Below are 16495 nucleotides of genomic sequence, written 5' to 3' on the forward strand. Positions count from 1 at the left end.
TCCAATCAGGGGCAAGGCCACTGGCCAACCGTCCATGGCCCCTCCATCAGGCTGCTGGCCCCAATCAGCCCCCACACCCTATTCATTTGGGGGGCCAGCTGGCCCACCACTCACAGCCCCTCCCCACAGCCAGCTCCACCCCCTGATCAGCCCCCTTACCCCAATCGAGGGTGGGGACGGCCAGCCAATCGCCCGCAGCCCCTCCCCAGAGCCAGCCTGGCCCTGATCAGGCCAATTGGGGTGGGCCAGCTGGCCAACCTCCCACCTTCTCCTCCTCCTGACAGGCCCGCCCCAACCCACCCCAATTGAGGCAGGCCGGCCGAACCCCACCCATGCATGAATTTGTGCACTGGGCCTCTAGTGGAAATATAAAACGCTTAAGGGTACTTAAAGCACAGTGAGGGTTCAACCAGCATTCTTGTTACCTGGGCCCACCCTCCTTCCAGCCCCTTCCCCAGGCAGAGAGGGCTCCCACCATACCCAACCATTTGTTCACTGAACCGGTATGTACCCACCCAAAGTCCTTCATGCACAAACCGCAAATCCTTTGCCAGGAATGCTCCTTGTATGCCCTCCTCCCCTTCATGAAGCCTTCTCTGACCTCCTATGCTGCCTCAATGCCATAACAGCTTATATTTCTGCCTCCACTTTAGCGGAAGAATCATCACATGCTGTTCATCTCCACTTTTCCAATACCTACCAGAGCAGGGCCCATTGTTAGAAGAGCAAAAAAACAAAGGGCCAGAATCCAAGTGAGTTGGTACAAACCACATGTCATTGACCATCTTCTAAACTTAGTGCCCTTCATCCCTGTTGCCCAGCCCTTGCTCCTCTGTCTCCCCTGAATTTTGACAAGATTTCACCCATAGTCTTGTCTCAAGTCTTAACATTTCCTCGTGCTTCTTTCTATACTAACGCATTGCCCAGTGTTAGTATAGAAAGAAGTCTGTCTGTTACATGCTAGGCCCCTTGCCATGGGGAATCACCTCCCTCCTCCTCTCAGCCCCTATTGACCACATCTTAGAGTTCTTTGCTATTAGGGTCCCCTGAGCAGTCCCCCTCTCCTATTAGGAATCAGTGACCCCCCAGCAGTGGTTCTCAAACTGAAGTGTGCCTCAGCATGACCCTGAGGGCTATGAGAACTGGTTGCTGGACCCCACACCCAGAGTTGCTGTCTCTGTAGGTCTGGGATGGCCCATTGAGTTTGCATTTCTAACAAGTTCTAAGGTGATGTTGCTACTCAGGTCCAGGGACCCCACTTTGAGAACCACAGGTGAGCTGTGATGTTGAGTTGCCCGATGGATCTGCATAAATAAGTTTTGCCACTTCTCTGGCCCTGAGACCCAGACAGATCCTTCTGTGCCGGTTCAGAGCAGGAACTGAATACAGAAGCTGCCCAGCACGCAGACGTCTCCACCAAGCCTCCCCACCTCAAACTCTCACATGGTTCCCCATTCAGGGCCCTTCCTCTCCCCATCCGCCACCTCGTATTTTCATTATGCGCAAATCCAGGGCCCATCCCACAAGAAACAAAACTGTGGACTCTGCTCTTGGCCCAGACCCACGTGGTCTTGCAGACCTACCCCCGCTCATCTGGTGGGGCCTTCCTTCCCGATTCTGGTCATGCTGTGCTGTGGGCATTTGCACTTCTCCAGCTCAGCACGGCTGCACACCAGATGGTCTCACTTTTGCTCACGTAAGAACAGTGATGCTATTTTAGTCCTTGTCCCGAGACGGGAAATAAACTGTCTGGTCTCATGGGACTCCAATTCTGAGCTCTTCTTGCCCATAACCGTTCTGGAAGGAGACTCCTCAAACCTAAAAGACTGGTTTTTCTCCCCAGTTAGACTTCCTTGTGGGGATGGGCTGCTTTGAGGGGCATCACGTGAAGATGTGTGCATGGGGCCAGACATGTGGTTGAATCTCTGTCCTGTTGATTTCCAGCTGTGACTTTGGGTGAGCCCATCTTTCCTCGGACAGGCTGCCTATCGGATAAAAATAAGGCCACCCACCTTACAGGACTGCTGTGAGTGCTCGCCGGAAAGCCCTAGTCAGGCTTGATGCGACATTCAGCAAGAGATGCTGCTACCTAGGAATCCTCAGCACCTCGCATGCTGCTTTCCAGGGTGGATATTAAATGTTTGTTGAATGAATATGTCCTCCAAAGAACCAGTGGTATCGCGCATCAAGCACCATGTTCAGATCCTGGCTCTGCCACTCGCTAGTTCCATTGGCCCCTCCAGGCCCGCTAGCCACCCTCTGCCCATGAGGCTGACCTGCACGGATTTCATCAGTGTCCCCCCATCCTCCTGATCCCCCATATGGTTTGGCCGGCGGGGAGCCCCAGCAGGAGATCAGAAGATCAGGTACTCCTTTTCCTGGCTCCTTCCCGGAAAGGTCACCTGAGACTGCTGTGTCCTCAAGCGACCGATACCGCTCCTCTGCAGTCGACACTTTCCACGTGGCTCTCTCCTTCCGGGGCTTGGTCACTGTTTTGTACCACTTTCCAGGGGTGGTAGCAATGGGGTCCTGACTCCGGGTTCCTGCACTATCATGTATGGTTCCCACAATCAGTCTTTTCTAATCAGTCTTTTTAAACAAATGCTCCTATTTTGAGAATGCCATTTGTTTCCTGATGGGACCATGACTGACATAGCTCACAAGTCAGATTTCATCACCAGACTGGGGAGAGCGCCACTCCCCAGGGAAATGAAAGGACCGGTGCTTCTGTAAAGCCCTCTGGCGGTATTTGGAGCCCAGTTTCATTGCAGTGGTGCCCGGCCTGCTCGAGGACTTGGACGCGGATATGGCAGGACCGTACCATGCTCCGCCTACTTAGACCTCATATAATGTGGTCTCACCACTGTCTCCCACAGACCAGGCACAGCAGGGAGTGACACCCCATGGGCTCCAACCTTCTCTAGAAAAGCAGGAGGGAGGTATGAACACCCAAACTCAGCAGAGAGAGCCTGGGGCTTCCCTGCAGTCCTTCCTTTTGCAGATTTCTCAGAATTTTGGTTTCCAGGGATAGACTTTGCTAAATATTACTTAACACTGATTACTGCTAAAAAATACTGGCAAAGGTTTTGTTTACTTCAAACATAAATAGTGTTATAGAAAAAAGACCGAAACAATCAGAGGGCTTAGGTCTTGTTGCAACCATCGCACCCAGAACTACATTATGGAAAACGGCATTTCTAAAGCCGCGCAAGAGAAAATCTGAGTGCCCAGTCATCGCTCGGGAAGCTTCTCATTCCCTGGCAGGTGTGCATTCCAAAGGTGCGCACTGCCGGGCAGAGGTCGGCAAACTCTTCTTCTGCAGAATTCGGAACTGTTTACTGGATGTGATACTGCAGTCAGCGTTTTTTTTTTTTTTAATCTTTATTCACCTGAGTCAACAGGATTGCTATCTTAGAAAGTGGACGTCGTGCGTAGGGTGAGTCTTAAGTCTGAACTCAAATTTCAACTCAGTCACAAGAGTCTGTTTACTTTGGTACAACTGTGTCTGTTCTTGGCATCGAATCAGCAGAGTGGAGTGGTCTGTTGTTTCTAGCATCATTCACGGGTCACCTAGATTTAACTGCTGGTCTGAGGAAAACAGTTTAGAATCAGGCTCGCCATGAGCTCGCTTGGTCAGTACGGGGCACAGAGCAATCGCCGAGTCAAGGCCTGTTCTTATTGTTTACACGATGGATTTCTATGATTACTGACTTGGGGGGAACAGCAGGAAAAAACAAGAAAGACAGTCTAATCACTTTCCATTACTTAATGAAATCTCTCATTACGGTGAGTATTTCCTACTGTCTAACAAAGCACATGCCATATTTTGAACCATTTAGGGATGGAAATACGAACTTATGGTTTGTTACCTAGACATTAAGAACACCTTCAGCACCACGATGGGTGTTAACAGTGAGTTTCTAGCCCTTGGATGCGGGAAGAGAAGGGATGAAGAACTTTGCTAAAGTCTAAGCGAGGAGAAAAGTGTTCCCTATCGTTACCAGGAATGAAACGGACGGAATCCTGTAAGCGTTGCTGGCTGTGTTAGAGACGGTGTTTCTGAAGTTGTAGGGTGTGGCAGGCAGAGCAGTGGTGCTCCTGAGCTGTCCATGTCCTACTCCCTTGAACTTGTGGCCCTGTTACCTTCCATGGCAAAGGGACTTTGCAGATGTGACTCGTTAAAGACCTTGAGATGGGGGTTCATCCTGGACTGGCTGGGTGGCCCCAGTGCGATCACGAGGGTCCTTGAAAGAGTCAGAGAAGGAGATGTGAGGAAGGAAGCAGAGGCTGAGCGATGGCCATTGCTGGCAGGCCACCAGGACAAGGAATGTGGCGCCTCTAGAAGCTAAAAAAGACAGGGAAATGGATTCTCCCCTGGAGCCTCCAGAGGGAACTCGGCCCTGCTGACGCCTTGGTTTTAGCTCAGTGAGACCCATGTCGGCTTCTGACCTCCACAACCGGAAGATAATAAATCTGTGTCATTTTAAGCCACCAACTTTGTGCTAATTTGTTACAACAACAACTGCAAATAACACACGGGTTTGCCTTAAGCTTTGTAAACAGGTTTTTAATCACTATTTACAAAGAACCAAGACTCAAACTTCCTAGCAGTTTTATTTGTTGGCAGGATGCCCTTTTAGTAATCCTATCCGCCTCCCCCCCCCCCCCCCCCCAGCTACATTTTCTATCTGGGGCCTTGGAAGTCCATATCTGGCGACTGCCTTGTTGATGCGATTTGGCAGAACCTGTATGGGCGCTGCTACCTTCTGCAAGTTACCGACCGTCCGCTCTCCATCTCCAATGCGGGGCTGCTGCCAAGCAGGAGTGGTCTGCAAATGGTTCCATCACCCAGGACTAAAATAGGTTGATCATTGTTCCTTTAGGTCAGAGGTGGGGAACCTTTTTTCTGCCAAGAGCCATTTGGATATTTATAACGTCATTCTCGGGCCATACCAAATGATCAGCTTAAAAGTTAGCCTGCTATATTTGGTCAAACATCTAGTTAACTCACCCCTAACGCCTTGGCAGGGCCAGGCCAAATGATTTTGTGGGCCTTATACAGCCTGGGAGCTGGACATCCCCCACCCCTGCTTTAGGCCACGCAAGTGCCTTACAAAGTAGGTTATGTGAGAGCCCAGAGAATGCGGTGGCTTCTGCTAGAATATAGCCTTGCTCTTGGCCTGAGTGGTTTCCGTTAGACACATTGCCCCTGTGTCTCAAAGGAGGAAGGACGTGGGCCTTGGAGACAGGGAGGCTGAACTGCAGCTTGGAGACATTCTTCCTAGCCACGTGGCTTTGTTCAAAGCACTTAACCAGGGGACCCTCTACTCCTTCACCCAGAGAGGCTAGCACCTTCTTTGCAAGTGGATGTATCAGACAGAGTCTACATGAGGTTTGTTATTCACTGAGTGCCATGAAGACCGCTGGGTAGGATGGATGGGTGTTTGGAATGAATTGACTTAAAATGAAAACATGGCCCTAACCGGTTTGGCTCAGTGGATAGAGCGTCGGCCTGCGGACTGAAAAATCCCAGGTTCGATTCCGGTCAAGGGCATGTACCTGGGTTGCGGGCACATCCCCAGTAAGAGGTGTGCAGGAGGCAGCTGATTGATGTTTCTCTCTCATCGATGTTTCTAACTCTATCCTTCTCCCTTCCTCTCTGTAAAAAAAAAAAAAAAAAAATCAATAAAATATATTTAAAATGAAAACATGGACAAGAATTTCCCATGGAGAGCCTTGGCCGGGGTGAGAAGGCTCTCCAAGAAAGATGCAGTCCCCTCCAGGGTTGCTCACATTCAAAAGCAGAAGGCCCTTCTGATGTCACCCGGGGAACTTCAGGCATGGAGATTAGGACAGAGAAAAGCCAGCCTTCTCAAGTACAAGCCATAGCAGCAGGCGCAGCTTCTCTCACTCCAGCTGCTTTTCTGATGGGCAGACCACAGTATGTGGCTCCTGGGTAGCTGGAGGGGCTTAAGGGTCATTTTTAATTCCCAGGGCAGTGGTTCTCAGAGTGGGGTCTCTGGACCAGCAGCTATACCTGGGAACTCATCAGAAATGCAAACTCTCAGGTCCGTCCCAGACCTACCTAATTAGAAACTCTGAGGGCGGGCCTGCCTTTCTGCATGCTATCAAGCCCTCCCGGTGCTGGTGCAGGTGCCGGTGCCGCCCCACGTGCTGTGGTTGGGGGTTTGGGAGGACTCACTGCTCTGGAGTGACCCTGGGGCATAAAGAAAATGGCCTGAAGTGAAGGTGTGCATACCAAGCGGGACTCCTATCCAGGTGATCAGCTCCTCTGAAGTGATTCTGCTATTCCGTCCTGCTTTCTGAGGCTCTGTCTTATCTTACCTTCCAGTCTCCTGTCCACCCTGAGCTTCCCGAGATGGAGCCCTCCAGGACTGCTCTCTAGCCTGGCTGGCTCCCTGCTGCCTGCAGGGTCAGACCTGCTGCTCATCACAGCAGGTGAAGCCCTTCGGCTTCTGCCTTCCGCCTTCCTGCGCCCCACACGGAGGAAGGCACAGGACTTCCCGCTCCACGCAGGCTCTTCACAGCTGTCTGCACCATGAGGGCAGTCAGCACCCACCTGCCCCCTCAGCCTCCCAGATACTCTCCCCCCACTCTTGGGTCTCTTTAGCCTCTTTACAACTGCCCCCGACAAAGCTAGTTGTTCTGATTTTTGAAAAATGTTACAGAGCTGCGTATACTATTTTTCTTTTTTTGAGAAAATAGTGTGTACCACTTCAAAAAGAGCCTACCAGGATATGCCCGAGGCGTGCCTGTGGCTGACCTGAGGCGAGGTGACGGGGACGGGGGAAGAGGAAGGAGCTTGGGTGCCTTGTGCTGCACACTAGGTTTGATTCCTGCTCCCTTCCCCACCCCAAACACACACACACACACACACACACACACACACACACACACACACACACGATCAGCTTTGATTAAGAGGAGAAATGTGCTTTTCCCCCCCAGATCAGTAGTCAGATTAACTCAAGAACCAGTTCTGGGCTTGTCACCAGCCCTTGGTTCTGCAGTGGCTCTCCTCGAGGCTGTTTCTTGCCTGAGTTGGTGAGTTTCCCCCCTTATGTGAATACTTTGCCACATTTCCCACCCCCAGGGTTCCTGCTAGTCCACATGGCACTTTTCTATGCATTAGGAAACCGTGATCTTGCAGGCCAGCTGCTGCCCTGGGAGGTGTGGCTGACGAGTGGACAGTGGCTTGGCGCCTAGAAGCAAAGGTGCCCCGGGTGGATGCACTGCTTGGCAATGGAGCAAGGGCTGCATCCCAGGCTGTTCTGGGCTGCATATCTGGCGCTTCGGCCAAGCGGGGCATGCTGTGCTCTCTGTTCCTAGAACACATAGATAAGAATGTGCTGGCGCTTCGGCCAGGCGGGGCATGCTGTGCTCTCTGTTCCTAGAACACATAGATAGGAAGGTGGTCACTGTACTGATGCTGTACTATGTCAGGACCAAATTGTGTAAACAAGGCTTTGTAACTAACTTTGTGGTTTTTGCAAATAAAAACGCTGTAACTTTTGTAGTCGGCACTGCAGCTCAGCCTTTGCTTCGGCAGGGTGCTGTAACTGTAGTCACTGGCCAGCTTAATAAAGGCTCCTAAATCTTGACCTGAGTCCCTGGTGGTCGTCTCCGCGGGTTGCCCCATTACAAGGCCCTGGGGCCCCTTTATGGACCGTGACCCTGCCCATCTTTCAATTGTGAGTGTGTGATTTTTTTTTTATAGAAATAAACCCCTTTCCTCAACTACCTTCTTCCCCACCACAAGAGAATCTATTTTTTCCTTGATACATCAACAAGTAGCTACATAAACAGGGAACACACTGGTGTATGGTCATCAGAATGCCACACTAATCCGGCCATTGGCTGTCTTACTGCACCATGGCTGAAAGCAAATGAATGATCAGTCCTTTGAGAACTAAGAGTGTCAGCTAAACCCCAACAACATGAAGCTACTTTAGAAACGTGGGGAAATCAGTGTTAATGGGACAGCACAGGTTTTATTAAATGACTTTGGCATGATGCCACTGCAGGTAGTGGCTGGGCTCTGGGGCACTGGTGACCTTGCTTGTACCCACGCAGGCCATGCAGGCAAAGGTGCGAGCCCTGCTGAGGAGGACGGGGCTCTCTGTCTTGCCCCCTGAGAAGACAGATACAGAATGTAAATCCATTTGGCTACAGTCTGGCATAGGCTTCTCAGCAATGGGGTATCTCATGATGTGTGCCGCCATCGTCCTTAGCCATTGTTCTGGTGTTGCCCTGTTGTTGTGGGAACAGGGCCCACAGGGAGGTGGCACCTTTGCCCAGCCTTCTGTTGCCGTGTGAGTAACAAGCTGCCTGAGTGTCTTTAGCCATCCATCAGCCAGGCCTGGCCCTTGTCTTGTCCTGCGTGTGTCTGACAGCCATGCCTTTGCCTTTCTTTAACCCACCTCATCCCTCAGCTTGGGGCCCACTAGGTAGGACTGAGGGAGGCAGCTCTTGGTCAGCACATGAGTTTGCTGGGGCTGCCATAACAACGTACCACAAACGGAGTGGCTGAAAACAATGGAAATTTATCGGCCCACAGTTCTAGAGGCTGGAAACCCAAGGTCAAGGTGTGCGCAGGGCTGGTTCCTTCCGAGGGCTGTGAGGGAGAATCTGTTCCAGGCCTCTTCCCTGGCTTCTGGGGCTTACTGGCGAACGTTGACGTTCCTTGACATGGAGGAACATCTCCCCAACTCTGCCTTCGTCCGCACGGGCCTTCTCCCGTGTGCCTGTCGGTGTCCAAATTTCCCCTTTTCTCGAGGACACCAGTCACATTGAATTACCGGCCCACCTACTCCAGAATGACCTCATCTAAACCGATTATATCTACGATGACCTTATTTTCAAACAAGGTCACATTCTGAGGTACCAGGAGCTAGAACCTCAGCACATGAATTTGGGGGGCGGGGGGGGGGGCACAACATAACAGTCAGAGAGCCCCTGTAGTGCACAATCTATTCTCTTTTAAAAAGATTTCTACATGATTGTCCAAAGTGATAGGCTTAGAGGCCCATATAGCCGCCTCTGATAGTTTTATAAATAACTATGACTTTTATCATTGCTTCCATAACCAAAGATGTGCATCACTGACCCCCATTTCCGTTCTCTTTCAGAAAGAAATGATCTTTACAGGCCTCAGGATCCGACCGGCTTCGGACATGCCCAGAGATTGTTTGTTCCTCAATTCAGGGAAAGGGCAGCCAGGCTAGAGGGTGCTAGGAGTTCATATGCAATAAGCTGTCATGCAAAACAGAAAGATCCAGGCACAGGCTTAAGCTCTGCCTCAGCTACTTCAGCGAGATGGGTATTAGGAAGGCAGCCCTTGCTCTCCAAGTTATGTCCTTTATCTACACCTGGACATTCCTTCATTCAGAAGAACATCCTTTATTCTGAACTTCGAGCTAGGCTCACTTTAAATGCTGTGACTGCTGGGAGTGAATAAACAAATCTACTCTCAGGTTAAGGAGAAGCCAGACATCCTCAGAGCAGGCTCTGAAAGGGAATGGGAGAACAGAACAAGAAGGGAATCTGCTGTCAGCCTCCTGAACAATACCCTCCCACCACAGCCAGCTGCACACACCCAACACACAATACGAACAAGGGAATTAGTAGCAGCCCTGGTAATGTTGTATATTGGTGGAGAAAACAATACCAAGACATGCAAGTGTCACTAAATCAAAAGGAACCGATCTCTTGGTCCTTTGAGGGGAGGGTTTGTTTTGGAAGCAATTCAGTTGGAGACCCTAAATATTAGAGACAAAGATTTTTTTACTCTTAAATGTGAAATCGTGGCTAGAAAATTTGCTTTATGATCACAGTAAGTGGGAAGTTAGCTACAAAGCTATGCACGAAATGTACATTTCTCCCCAGTTGATATTTAGACTGCACATGCCTCCTTCCTATCATGAGTCTTCCTGTAAGACATTTGTAGAAGCAGAATGCTGGTAAAACATTTGCATATTTTATTTTGTTACATATTACCTAACAACTCTCCATAGAAGTATTAGGTGACTAATTTTTTCCAGTCTTGTAATTTGAAAATGAGCATACGTAGAAGAAAAAGCTATAAAAAAGTTTAAACATTATCCATAGCTAAGTGTTGCCTGGAAACTTTAACCACAGATGCGCACTACAATACCAACGGAGCGTGCACATAAGTTTTAGAATTAATTTGAGGTAAATTACCTGAGTCTATGACATCGTTGTGAGCATTTCTGATTCACCTACTATTACACATGGTGGGGGGAGTGCTTTCCACACACTTATTATGTCATTAAACGGATTGTTGTTTAGGATGGATCAGAACTGTGAGCAGACAAGTCCACCTGCCGTGCTGGGGGAGACGCCAGGCACCAAACGTAGCCCCAAAGCAGAGGGTGCTGCCACAATGCGCTCATCCTTACACACTAAGAATGTTCCCTACCTAAGGTTATGTGTAGGTGATGCACGTATTTCAGAGAGAACCTTTCTATTACCATGTGTATGGGTTGGAGAGGATGTCCCCCCAAAACTCATTTCCTTCTCAGAATCTCAGAACATGACCCTATTTGAAATGCAGTCATTTCAGGCAAAATGAGTTAAAATGAGGTCATACCGGAGTAGAGTGGGTCTTTAATCCAATAGGACCGGTGTCCTCCTAAGAAGACAGCCATATGAAGGCAGCTATGCATGGAGGGGAGGCGAGGTGAAGACACAGGGACAGGAGAAGGTGGCCACGTGACCACGGAGGCAGGGATCAGAGTGGTGTATCTACCAGCCAAGGAATGCCAAGGATGGGCAGCAACCCCAGAGGCCAAGAGGAAGGCCTGGGAACTGATTCTCCCCTGGAGCTTTCTGAGCCAGCGAGGTCCTGCCAACACCTGGATTTTGGACTTCCAACCTTCAGAATTACGAGAGAATACATTTCTATTGTCTTAAGCCACTCCATTTGTGGTACATTTCTTACAGTAGCCTCAGGAAACACACCACGTGAGCTTACGTGTGTTGACTACTTGGGGAAAAGGTTTGTTCCTCCAAGAACGTCTCAGATGTACCTCCGGATATGTCCTAATCGCTTTTATGACAAAATCGTCCCACTTGAGGCAGATTGTAGGAGCTTTAAATGCTTGGCCTGGGAGCTTTCAATGACTTATGTTATGTAAGTACGTTTTGCGAATTTTCCGATCTCAAGTCTGATTCTCAAACCACATTTTCCTTTGGTTTTGTGCTCAGTTTCACAAGCCCCACACAATAACCGATGCCTTTACACCCTCACCCGATGACAGGCTCCTTTCAGCAGCCCAGTGGGAGGCCTTGGCTGGTTTCCAATCGGGAGTAATTAAATCTTCCTCTCGTTTTAGGAGCATCTGTGAAGATCTGATCCCTTCCCCCGGACGGTGGTTACTTCCGACCGCTGAGACCGTCCTTTAGCTCTGTGCTGCCTGTGGACTGTAGCTGCACTTGCACCCAATCTCGGCAGCGAGCAGAAGCATGGCCCGGCCCGTGTGACACAGCCCTGTTCGCATCAACCGCATGAGACGACCCCGTGGTTTCCTCCGTGATATATTTCTGGCCTCTGAAGCCAAGGCATGAAGTTGCAAAACAATGATTCTCTGGTTCTTTGTGTTGCAACCCCACTCTGAGTCAACGTTCTCATCTGCTGACAATACTGCTTTCCTTCTTTCATCACCCTCACGGAGGAACGTGGAATGTTCCTCGGATTCCACCCTTGTTTTTATTTCCCTATCAGCTCACCTGGGACACCTACCTACTTTCTCTCCTGCCAGGGATGAAATCAAGATGCAACTGTGTCCTAGAGCTCCCCTGAGAGGGGACCCAGCCGGCTGTGGAGTCCCAGTCCCGTGCTTCCATTCATTCCCAGTCAACCGTCCCTCTCACTAGCGAGCTTTCCTGCTAGCTCAGCTAGCCCATTGACTAACCTCGCCATCTGTTCTCTGCTTTTCAGAAACTCAAAGGGCAGCAGGAAAATCATTCATCAAAAAATCCGAGTAAAGCAAAAATGGAATAATTCCACCCAGGACATTGTGCAGAGGCATGAAGGACTATGGAAAAATTTAGCATTAAGGTGGCAAATCCTCCAACTCTGACAAGCCACTATTAGCTGCTGCTTTCACTGGTCTTATGATACGTCATGCACCTCAACTGTAACACAGTGTGGAAAAACGTGTATGGGCGAGGGTGTTCCTACCCCTGAGGATATGCGTTTCTTCAAGGCAGGACTATTTTATACCTTCACATGATAATTAAATACCTGCACACATATTTAAGGAATGTAGGCCTGCCCCCTGCAGCCTGTGCTGGGCCACATGATTCATCACCTCTATGCTTTTCTACTCTATATTCTTAGCCTCTGCAAGCTAATTTTCAAATTCTAGCTGCTCATTTACCCCAAACTTGATCACCCTGGGCAAGCCAGGGGCCAGACTGCACGAGCCATGATTTCATCTGGGGGCACAGTGGCAACGTTTGGGTGTGGGGAGAGCCTGTCATTTAGAGCAGTGATTCTCAAAGTGTGGTCCTGGCCCAGCAGCTCCTGGGAACCTGTGCAAACACTAACCCTTAAGCCCTGCCCTAGACCTACCGACGCAGACAGTCTAGGGCAGTGGTCGGCAAACTGCGGCTCACATGCGGCTCTTTGGCCCCTTGAGTGTGGCTCTTCCACAAAATACCATGTGCGGGCGCGCATGTACAGTGCAATTGAAACTTCGTGGCCCATGCGCAGAAGTCGGTATTTTGTGGAAGAGCCACACTCAAGGTGCCAAAGAGCCGCATGTGGCTTGCGAGCCGCAGTTTGCAGATCACTGGTCTAGGGATAAGGCCCGGCAACCTGTCAGAATAAGCCCTCACTCAGGGGATCCTGATGCATGCTGCAGTTTGAAAAGCACTGACAGTCACACCAGCATGGAGGAAACAATGCCAGTCCTCTCTTTGTGCTGTCTGGGAGGGAGGTTCTCCCAGGGATCAGAGGCCCAAGGCCACCTTTGGTGTGGCGCTATCTCAGCGTCTAGCTGTACACGTGCCACCTGTAGTAGGAGTGCCAGCTCCCCTGTGACCTCAGCATTGTTCTTTGGTTTACCCAAGAGCCTCTGGAAAGAGGAGAGAATGCGGAAGGATTTATAAATGGCCAGGTTCACAGCACCTTTCCGGTTAGTCCATCATTTTATGCTCAGGCAGGAGGCCCCCTCGCAAAACTCACCAGAATCCCATACAAGGCCAGCAGGAGGCTGAGAGTTAGGGGGTTAGGGGGTGCGAGGGGCAGGAACATAACAAAGTATCCTTCATTAACTGAGAGGATTTCTCAAATCAGCCTGGAGGCCCTGGGAGAGGGAGACAGGAGTTTGCTTCATAGAACTTGAGTCCTCCTCATATTTAATTTTCAAAGTCAAATATGTGTCTATGGTTTTTCAGACCAAAGTAATTTGCTATAGCAACAACTTGAACTCTGGGTAAGGGAGTGGGGTGGGGTGAGAGGAGAGATGGAATATTCGAAATCTTCAATCAAAGCATCTCAACACCCACAAAGGTCTCCGCGGTGGCTCTCAGTCACTTAAGAGGTTCTCAGCCATTCTGAGACCTGACTGCACAAGACAGCCCTTGGGAGATGGACCCTCTCTCCACCCTCAGCTCCGATCAGCACACCCATACTTTACTTTTTAAAATATTTTATTGATTTTTTACAGAGAGGAAGGGAGAGGGATAGAGAGTTAGAAACATCGATGAGAGAGAAACATCGATCAGCTGCCTCCTGCACACTCCCCACTGGGGATGCGTCCGCAGCCAAGGTACATGCCCCTGACCGGAATTGAATCTGGGACCCTTGAGTCCGCAGGCTGATGCTCTATCCACTGAGCCAAGCCAGTCAGGGCCCCATACTTTATTTTTTTAAAATATGTTTTTATTGATTTCAGAGAGGAAGGGAGAGGGAGAGATAAACATCAATGATAAGAGAGAATCATTGAGTAGTCGCCTCCTGCACGCCCCCTACTGGGGATGAGCCCGCAACCTGGGCATGTGCCCTTGACTGGAATCGAACCCGGGACCCTTCAGTCTGCAGGCCAATGCTCTATCCACTGAGCAAAACCAGCTAGGGCTGCACATCCATACTTTAAAGCAGGGGTCCTCAAACTATAGCCCACGGGCCACATGCAAATACAAATATTGTATTTGTTCCCGTTTTGTTTTTTTACTTCAAAATAAGATATGTGCAGTGTGCATAGGAATTTGTTCATAGTTTTTTTTAAACTATAGTCCGGCCCTCCAACGGTCTGAGGGACAGTGAACTGGCCCTCTGTTTAAAAAGTTTGAGGACCCCTGCTTTAAAGCAAGGGTTGGCACACTATCGTTTACAGGCCAAATCCGGCTCAACACCTGGTTTTGTACGCTTGCAAGCTAAGAATGGTTTCTACATTTTTAAATGATGAAGAAACAGTTTTTAAAGGCTATATTGTGACACATGAAAATTACATAAAATTCAAATTTCCGTGCCCATAAAGTTTTATTAGAACACAGCTCCTCCCATTTGTTTACATATTTTGAACGACAAGGGCGGAGTTGAGTAGTTGCCATGGTGACTGTAAGGTCCCCAAAGCCAAAAATAGTGACTCCTGGCCCTTTCCAAGAAAGGTTTGCCGACAAAGGCTTGGTTGGCAGTTTAAGATTCTAACCAGATCCTGCAGCCAGCTTTAGCTATGTATCCTCGCCCCCAAAGCAACGTCCTATCCAGTTTATTCTTGTGTATCCCCGTGCTTACGTTACTAAGTCTAACGAATGCCTCAATGGTACGGTTCTGACTCTCTTCACATCCCTCACTTTCCTATTCGGTCATAACTCCTGCCTCTCCATTTCCAGGGCGAGTGAAAGAACCTGGCGTCAAAACTTGTTCCAATGACAGGAGAGGAAATCAGCTCGAAGCAAACATTTTTCTCTGCACCGTTTCCTGCTTCTCTCCCTGGGGCTGCGCTCACCAACTCTTCCAGCTGTTCCCCTTTCCGTCACCAGGGGATCTGAAACAGCCTGGCGTAACCTAAGCACCAAAGATCTGTCCTGAAGAGGGGAAGTTACTGCTAGTTCTTTACTAAAAACATTTTCTAATGATCTGCGTCACTTACTACACCCAGATATTGAAAATTTAGAACTTGAGTAAACTGGTGTCTGCAGGTCAACATTTTGTAGGTGCTCACACACTATGCCAAACTCAGTTGCAAAAAACACCCACTTAAGGACCAATTTGCAAACTGGAAAGAGTCCATTCACTGGGGCTACGCGTCAAAAGCTGCGTTTATCCCCCAACAATCAGCTCTCCCGATGGGAACTCTTAGGGAAGTTGTCATGCAGAACAGAGGCTTCGCAGGTAGTAGCCATCTACAGATGGAAACAAACGCCCAGAGCCCCTCCCAGAAAAGTTTACACGGACTGGCAAGCGAATGGTGGTTGAGTTGGGATCCAGAACTCTAGCCCAGGAGGCAGCGGCCTGGGGAGCGCTCCTGCTGACAGCCTGCACCTGAGAGCACGGGCTCTGGGCCAGCTGTCAGCCACCACCCCACGCCCCACGCGGGAAGCGCTCCTGCTGACAGCCTGCACCTGAGAGCACAGCCTCTGGGCCAGCTGTCAGCCACCACCCCACGCCCCACGCGGGAAGCGCTCCTGCTGCTACTGCACAACCACGGCACTGCCGGGACAGTGCGCCTCTGGGAGCCCACGCCGGTGCTACGCGCTTACACACCTCAACACAGCCACGGGGGCGGCACGGATACTTCTATTTGTTGGCTGAGAATTTCGGCCCAACGAGCTTACTTGACTGATGCAAAGCCATAGAGGTAGCAAGTGGTAGAAGGAGAACATTAGCGCAGGCAGGTGGAAGTCCGATTCCCAAAGCCCCCCCTGTGTGCCTGGGCCCTCGCACGGCCCCACTTAGGGGCAATCACTGGACTTGCTCCCCACGTTGGAGGGAGAAGGGGGCTGGCTGATGTCTGGCCTCTTCCAGAACCTGCGCTCTTGCGCCTGCAATCGTTCCAGAGCGCTTTGTTCTGAAGCCAGCAGCGGGCACTTGTTTGCTAGCTGTTCTCACACTCCGTGCCTATGGAGAACCAGCCTCCCTCCTCGGTGCCTTCTCTTGGAACTTAAGGAGGGTGGCAGGGTGCTAAGAGGGGCCCCAAAGGGCCAGCCCCGGTTCCTCTCCGGCCAGGCAGCCCTCCCGGGGGATAAGAGAAGAAAAACATATTCGATTGCCTAAGCGCCCACAGCGGGTGAAGTTTCTGCGCGCCCTATCGAGCGCACCACCCAGTCAAGCCCAAGCGGAAACCCAAGGACTGAGATTCCCAACAGGCGCGGGCTGGCAAAGTGACGGCATTCATTCCAGCAACTTCTAAGTCTGGGCGCGCGGGACCCTCTGCCTCTGCAGCGAGGAGACCGCCCGGCAGAGCGACGCCTCGCCCGCCCGGTACCTTCCCCGGAGCCAGGG

The 16495-nt window shown here is 50.4% G+C and overlaps 1 protein-coding gene across 1 annotated transcript in view; it reads right to left on the reverse strand.

Annotated features, from left to right (window-relative positions):
- The window catches only part of SLC15A1 (solute carrier family 15 (oligopeptide transporter), member 1), a 48681-nt gene that overhangs the window by 31518 nt on the left and 668 nt on the right, over window positions 1-16495 (reverse strand). The window lies entirely within an intron of this gene.

Source organism: Myotis brandtii, unplaced genomic scaffold, assembly GCF_000412655.1.
Source record: "Myotis brandtii unplaced genomic scaffold, ASM41265v1 scaffold796, whole genome shotgun sequence".
NCBI lineage: Eukaryota > Metazoa > Chordata > Mammalia > Chiroptera > Vespertilionidae > Myotis > Myotis brandtii.